Here is an 8143-nt window from a genome sequence, read left to right on the forward strand (position 1 = left end):
GTTGTCCTGTGTGGGCCTATATCCCTGTTGCCAGGGCAGAGTGTATGCAGCTTTGCAAGGCAGAAAATTCTTGCTCCCAACACACTGTGTTCCAGTGGTTAAACACAGTGTGCCCATCTGCTTCCGGACCCTGGGAAGGACAGCACAGTGTAGAATGGGCCATTCAGATACGAAGGCTTTTGATGACAATGTCCTCTCCACCTGGACCAGCTGTCCCCGTTGTAGCCACATAAATGAAATGGCACCCCATCTTTGTCCTCCTCCTTTCCTCACTCACCATGCTCCTGTGGGGCACCCTCAGTCCAGGGCATGGCTGGGACAGTTTTGTCATACAACACTTTGGTGAATGTTTGAGACTTGGCAAGGAAGATGAAGTGTGATGTGTTTAAGCATCCTGAAATTCAACCAACTGCCCATCTTTGGTCAGGTTGTGTGTGTATGTGTGTTGGCTGGTGGGGATGGGCAGGAAGTGAGTTGGTGCCTTTTTTTAAAAGGATTTTTTCATTTGAAAGGCAGATTTACAGAGGGAACCAGAGACAGAGATAAAGATCTTCCATCTGCTGTTTTCCTTAAATGGTCCCAGTGGCTGGAGCTGAACTGCTCTGAAACCAGAAGCTTGGAACTTCTGGGTCTCCCATGTGGGTTCAGGGATCCCCTACTACTTAACCAGGCCATAAACAGGGGTCTGGATCAGAAGTGGAGCAACCAGGATATGAACCAGCACCCACATGGGACGCTAGTGCTAATAGGTGGAGGATTAACCTGTTGAGCCATCATGCCAGCCCCTGCAGTTTTGTGCTAAGAGTTAGTGAAGTTGTTTTCCGAACCTCTGAGCCAGCTTCTGCCAGGTGGATAGTGTTGGCTGTAAGTTACCTGTGGGCCTTGCTTGCCCCTGGGGCTTTGCCCCACAAATACTTTCGCATTCAGAATCAAGGTGCTGCCTGCACCCCGTTCCCGAGGCCAGGTCAGCAACACTGCTCCTTGTGGGTGGGCGGGTGGTGGAAGTCATGCCTGACTCATCCTGGAAGGGAAAGGGAGACCAACAGTTAGGACTTGGACATTTCACACTGGGAGCCAAGTGCAAGCAGAAAAGGTAAAGCTGAAACAGGGTGGGGCAATGGCTGCTAGTCACCTCTCGGGTATGGGACTGCCTGGGTCCTCTGAGCTTGCAAGTGGGGGGACAGGGAGCTGGCCTGAGATCTGGGCAGGGACTTAGGAGCAACCCTTACTTGGCTGTCTCCCTGCTCCAGTCCCAGCACCACTGCCTTTCACCCCATCCCTGTCTTCGAGGCATGCCCGTCTGTAGCAGGTGTAGGCATGGGTGTGCCATGGCTACAAATCAGGCTGTTGCTAATTCTGCCCTATGTTGCTCAGCTCCATAGCTGGGAAGGCACAGAGCCCCCTTGCCTCAGGGAGATCCATGTCTGTGTCCCAGCCAGAGGAGTGTCACGTGAGGGAGGCTCTGCTTGGGGTGCTGTTACCTGGCTCCCAAAGTGGACCCATCTTTAGATGCTTGCTCTTAGTGCCAGCCACCATGACATAGCCACCTCCATAAAGGCCACACTCAAAGGGAGCTGCTAGCACACTGCACGTAGGGAAGAGCTGGAGCCCTCTACCTCGCTAGAGAGAATGTCAACACGAGCGCCTGGGAAGCCCATGTAATTGAAGGCAGCTAAACATGCATCTAACCCATGGTTCCTGTGAAGTGGGGAAGAATATTCTTTATCTTTAAAACGATTTTATTTATTTTTATTGGAAAGTCAGATACACAGAAAAGAAGGAGAGACAGAGGAAGATCTGTCTGCTGATTCGCTCCCCAAGTGGCCACAATGGCCGGAGCTGAGCTAATCCGAAGCCAGGAGCCAGGAGCTTCCTCTGGGTCTGCCAGGCAGGTACAGGGTCCCAAGGCTTTGGGCCATCCTCAACTGCTTTCCCAGGCCACAAGCAGGGAGCTGGATGGTAAGTAGGGCTGCTGGGATTAGAACCGGCGGCCATATGGGATCCCAGTGCATTCAAGGTGAGGACTTTTAGCTGCTAGGCTACCATGCCAGGCCAGGGGAAGAATATTCTACCTGTTTCATCTGTGATGACCCCAAATAATCGGCAGTGGAATATTACTCAACAGCCAAAAGGATAGGCTGCCACACTAATAACGTGGGTGAGTGTTGCTGGTAGGAACAGTGGAGTACAAGAGCCCCTGCTCTGCACACTTGCCTTATGTTCACCCTGGGAACAGGCAGAGCTAATGGGTGATCACCACGGGGCGTTGAGCAGGTGGGGGCATTGAAGGGCCTTTTGTGGTACAGGAGACGCTCTCTGGCTTGATGTGGTAGTGATCACAAGGGGGTGTATGTGTGTGTGTAAATCAGTCATCAAGCGACACACAGAGATTTGTGAGCTCTGCTATGTTATTCTGTAATGAGTTAAAGGAAGGGGAAACCCTCACAGCAGGGCTTCTGAGAGTCTAATTAGCTCCATCAACTCCTGCTGTGGCTTTTTCAGCAAAAACCAGGGCGGCTCACACGGCCTTTGTTCCCTGCAGAATTCCAGGGCATAAGTGTGCCCTGGTGGCTCACTGAGCAGAGCAGGCCGGCTGCGTCCCCAGGCACCACCCAGAGGGCAGGCACCCTTACTCCCCTTTCCCCCGCTGCAGCCAGGCCCCTGCTCCTCCTGGCCTTCCTGGAACCCGCTTCACCCTGCCGTTGTTTCCAGCACTTAAGGCTGGGAGCTAAGTCATTCCTCCACTCCAGGAAAATATTTGTTCAAGGACTTGGCACCGCAGAAGAGGAAATAAAAGCCACCTTGGAGTCCAGCAGGCAGCCCAGCCGCTGGCGGCCTTGTCTGCTGCTCAAGCTGCCTCAGCCTGGGTCTCAGGCAGGGCCAGGCCCTGGAATGCCACTTCACGAATGGGCCTGCCCCCAAGGCGAGCTGGGGACGTCTCTGCTGCTTGCTCTCTCTGCCCTGTCTCTGTCTCTGATTCAGGACACCTACTGTGTGCCTGGTCGCAGCACAGGCGCTGACTGTGCCCATGACTCCGCCTGTCCTTCCCTTCCAGACTGTTATGATGTAGGCAGAGAAGCTGGCCAGCAGCAAGGCCTCGCAGCCCTGTAGGAGATTTGCCAGGTGGAGCTGGGGCGCCAGCCAGACGGGCGATGTTACCCAAGGGTACCTGGTATCCAGGAGGGAAGGCCAAGTTTGGGGGTGATTGTGGATGCAGAACGGCAAAGGCCCGGAGATGAGGGCCCTGCAGGTAGTTGCTGGCTGTGGTGGTGGCTAGGGGCCCAGAGAGAGTGGGTTGGATTGGGGCTTGCCACACTGCAGGGTCCCACGGGATAACCCCATCCCCAGGGCAGTGGAGGGTGTGTGCTTGCTTTAAAAATGTGACATGTCCCTTTTGATTCTTTGTGATATAACAAAGCAGGAAGAAAACCAAATCGGCCTCAAGTGCCATGACCCACATGGCACCCGATGAGCCTGACAGGGGGACTACTATGTACAAGTGGGGAGCAGTGATCAGGGGAACAGGGAACCCTTCTCTCCCCACCCATCTCTGACCATTTCCTTGAGCAGCTTTGTGTTGTGTGTTCCCAGGCGAAGCTTCCACACCTGTGCCTGTTAGGATGCATTTACGCTTTTATAAAGTGGCATAGAGCATTGGGTCCCCACCAGGACATCAGGCACAGGAATGCAGCTCCACCCCATGCTCACAGTGGCCAGGGTGCACCTGCTTAGAAGGAAGGATGGGAACAGAGCCACCTCATTCCTACTGGACACCTTGCATTTCAGGTTTTAGCTGTGGTCGACTGTCGAGGTGTTTTGGTGGCCTATTTTGGGCATGCACCTTGGGAATTGTCCTGGCCTTGGAGCCTCAATGGGAGGAAATTTCCCTGACTATAGCCTTCCAGAATTGCCAGCTTCCCACATGGGTCATGCACAGGTAACTGTGAGAACACTCTCCATACCCCTCCCCCATTGTCACTGACAGTTTTCAGGGGTCAGGGTCAGGGAGTGAAGGTGATGTCACATTGATTGTATTTTTGTTTATTTAATTGTAGTGCATCTGGGAATGCTTCCCTCTGTCTTTATCCTGTCCATATTTGGGGTTCCCTTGTTTGAATGAGTGGGCTGTCTTGCTTTACTCTACGGATAGATGTGAAGAGGCTCTTGCAGGCTCTGGCTGCAGTGTTGGCATGCCCTGTTCAAGGGTCCGATGTGGGATGGTGCACCCCAAGCAGCAGCTTAACTCGCTGCACACCCATGCTCACCCCAGCTGGCAGCCTTTCGAGTACAGTTCTTTTCATTCAGGTTACACCTGAGCTCCATCAGGTTTGTTTCCATTGCTGACTGTCTCATGGTTCAGATGTGGTGACTTCATTTGTGGTCACTCTGTTCTAGCAAACCCCTGTGCTTCTCGGCTCAGGGGTTTCTTTTGCTTCTGGATTCGGAAATCCAAATGCTTGATCGGTTCAAGTACAAACACAACTTAGAACCCAGAAGCACTTTCACCTTGTCTGAGGGCAAGAAGCAGCCTTCGAGAATCTGCCGAGGTGGCCAAACCCCTCCCAAGGAGAGGAACCAGGGGCGGCAGCCAGGATGGGGCACCTGCTGGGACTCAGCCCCAACTCTGCGCCCCAGCCCATGTACCATCTCTCTGCTGCACCATCAGGAGACCAGCTCATTTGCAGCAGCATCTTCATCCAGTAAGAGAAACGTGCCCTTCTCTTCCAAACCACAAGCCTGGCGCCTGGCAGGCAAGATTTGCACCTGGACTCATTCTCCAGCCTAGGCAAGGCCTGCACAGTCACACGGGGCCTCACCCACTTCAGGCCCAGGGGTCGGTAAGAGTGAACAGCCTCTAGAAGCCACTGGGCAGGGCTGGCCATCTTCTTTGAGTCCATCCTGCCTCTACCAGCCTGCTGAGTGTCCCCTGGAATCTTCTGAGACCCCAGGAAAAATGGGCCTTAGAGAGAAACCTACAGGGCAACATTTTCAACACAAGGCACAGTCCTCAACAGGGCCCCTCTTTGGCTCCTGGCTGGGAAACCTGTTCCAGATGCCCTGGGTGGAACAGGTACAGGGGACATGAGGGGGCAGGAGATGCAATAAGTCCTTTAGAGCTCACAGGGAGGCAGGCAGTGTGACAGTAATGCTGGAGCCAGGTACCTACCTGTTTGTTTAGTCCTGGCTCTACCACGCTCCAGCTAAGTAATCCATTTCCCAGGGTGTTGGGGGCCTAAGCAAGGAGTTCTAGAAAAGCACTTGGCAGTTTCTGTCTCTTGGTAGACAGCAGGGGTTGTGGTTGAATAAGCAGCAGTGTGGAGTGCTGGGAACGGGGGCAGGAGCCCAGAGCAGGGGGTGCCTTGCTGGGCTCACTCCGTTGAGGCCTTCGTGTCTTCACATGGCGGTGCAGGTGATGGCTTCTCACATATTTCGTGTTTCTTCCAGAGCTGGTGCCCACCTGGCAGGGACCCTTGGGATTCCGTCACTGGGGGACCCTGGAGTGTGAGGGCAGGAGCGGGGAGAGAGTCCACAGAAGCAGCCTCCCACCACCCCCTGCCCATGAGTCCAGCGAGGTTATTCCAAGCACTGACGGCCCTGAGCACTGCTAAGGCTGGGCTGGACCAGGGTCCATCCAACAGGTGTGGAAGAACTTTCTCAATTGCTTTTCCTGTACCTTGAGGTCCCCAAGGCAGGGTAAAATATTTTTATCTACTTTCCTCCCTTATTTGAGAGGTGGAGAAAGATCTCTCATCTGTTGGTTCTCTCTCCAAATGCTTGCAACCGTCAGGGCTGGGTCAGACCAAAGCCAGAGCCAGGAATTCCACGTAGGTCTCTCATGTGGTTGACAGAGACCAAGGTCTTAGAAACACCAACTGCTGCCTCCTGGGATGCCCACCAGCAGGTAGCTGGAGGGGAGCACAGCCAGGACTCAAACTCAGATGTAGGATGCCAGTGCCACAAGCTAACCTGATATTCCACAGCACTGGTCCCCATTTCTCCTTTTTTTTTTTTTCTTTTTAAGATTGATTAACTTTTATTGGAAAGTCAGGTTTACAAAGAGAAGGAAAGACAGAAAGAAAAGATCTTCCACCTGCTAGTTTACTCCCCAAATAGCCACAACATAGAGATGAGCCTATCCAAAGCCAGGAGCCAGGAGCTTCTTCTGGGTCTCCCATGCAGGTGCTGGGTCCCAAGGCTTTGGGCCGTCCTGTACTGTTTTCCCAGGCCACAAGCAGGGAATGCTTATGGGAGGTTGGCATGCACAAGGTCAGGATTTAGCCACGGAGCCATCATGCCAAGCCCCATTTCTCCTCTTTTTGAGGAAGGCATTTTTCTGTATTAGATGCACTGTGACTTGAACCTATCAGAAAAGAGACTTTTGGGCCAAAGATTCCAGACATAAAGCCCTCCTTGGGGCTCATCTGTGCTGTGCGCAGAAGCTGCTGGCTCAGTGGCCACTTCTGGATATGAGCTCAACTGTCCCAGAGTGGGCCTTGAAGTGACAGACATGATCATCCAAAGTAGGTGACCATGGGCTCATAGGACACTCCCCTGGTCCCTACACTCCCCTGGTCCCTACACTCCCCTGTCCCCTTCTCTCCCATGCCCAAAGAGCCCTGGTCTGCTGTACTGGGACTGGTCATGACCCAAACTCAAGATTTGTGGGCTACAGGTGGTATCATAACCTATACATCATTACAGCACTTGCCTATCATCATTACAGGTGAGCTAGCCTGCGGGGGAGACAGAGTAGCCCCAGGTGGCAGGGCTGGGGCTGCAGGTGTCCCTGGACACAGCTGGGTGGTCCATACTGGGCATCAGGAGGGCATGGGTGGGCAGGGTTGGAACCTTGTCCTACCCCCACCCTGACCTGCACCCACTGATGTAGGCAGAACTGGAGGGCTGGCTAGCTGATGCCTGTCCTCACCAGCTGAGGGACTGTGGCGAGGTGTGGAATCAGCCAGGCCAGAGCTCATTGTCAAGTTGCAGAAGTGGTTATGGAAGAAAGCATAGCTTTCCACTGCATGCTTGCCAGCCAGATGCCAGGTCGGCCACCTGCCAAGGACATGCCAGGCCCTGCGCACTTGTGCACAACAATTGCAGGGTGCATAGTGCAAGGAGCAGGGGTTTTCGAGTTAGATCCTGCTATGCTTGGTGTGACTGTAACCTCCTTAGAACCTTAGTTTTCCCATCTGTGAGATGGGACTGTTGAGTTGTGAGACCATTAAGTAGCACGAGTGAGTCCTTGCTCGGCTCTGCTGTGGGAACTTTGCAAGCACCCCAGGAAGAGTGCTGATGGCAGAGAGGCAGCTGTTGTCACCCGAGCCCACCTCTTGGAAACTGCAATCCAGGTTGAAACTTCTCCCAGCGCTGAGTGGCCAAACTAGGGTGCAGACCCAGGTCCTCCCAGCCCTTGTACTGCTGTGCCCTGCCCTCCCCTACCATCCCCACTCATCACAGAGGGCTTCTGAATAGGTGTGGGAGGCTCTTCAAGGCTGGAGCTGCCCTGGCATGCCCTGAGGCTGTTCCCAGGTGTGGGTGGAGGTAGAGAACTCTCCTCTGCGCCTGTTCTGACCCTGCAGTCAGTAATGACAAGGACCATGCACACAGCACCCACACAGCAGGAGGACAGCTCAGCGTCCCTGCGGTGGTGGGCAGGCATGGGTGTTCCCTGGATGCTAGATGGGGGGATCCCCTCCCTTTTGGCAGGCTGAGCATGGGCAGTGCACTCACGGGAGGCTGCCTGAGCTTTGCCGAGTGGCTCCATGAGCACAGCTTCGGCTCCTCCTGTGTCCTGAGCCCAAGCACGTGCCAACATGCACCTTGCCCCTTCCACACAGTCACTGAGGCCCCTTCAGAGTCAGGAACACTGTTTGGTGGCAAGGACACACGTGTATTATTTCCTAGGACTAGCAGGTTCAAGGGCACTCTCACAAGCACACGGATGAAGGGTGCTCAGGCAGCACACGGAATCAGAGAAGACTGGGAGAGGTGTCTAAGTGAGCCATTCCTAAAGAAACTGGCCAGGTGGAAAAGGAGGCAAAGAGGTGTTTGGCAAGGGCTGGGGCTCTCAGGGCCAGCATGCAGTGTCTGTTGAGGGTGGGAAAGCAGTGAGGCTGCAGGGGCCACTTGTATGAGACAT

Source organism: Ochotona princeps, chromosome 8 (assembly GCF_030435755.1).
Source record: "Ochotona princeps isolate mOchPri1 chromosome 8, mOchPri1.hap1, whole genome shotgun sequence".
Taxonomy (NCBI): domain Eukaryota; kingdom Metazoa; phylum Chordata; class Mammalia; order Lagomorpha; family Ochotonidae; genus Ochotona; species Ochotona princeps.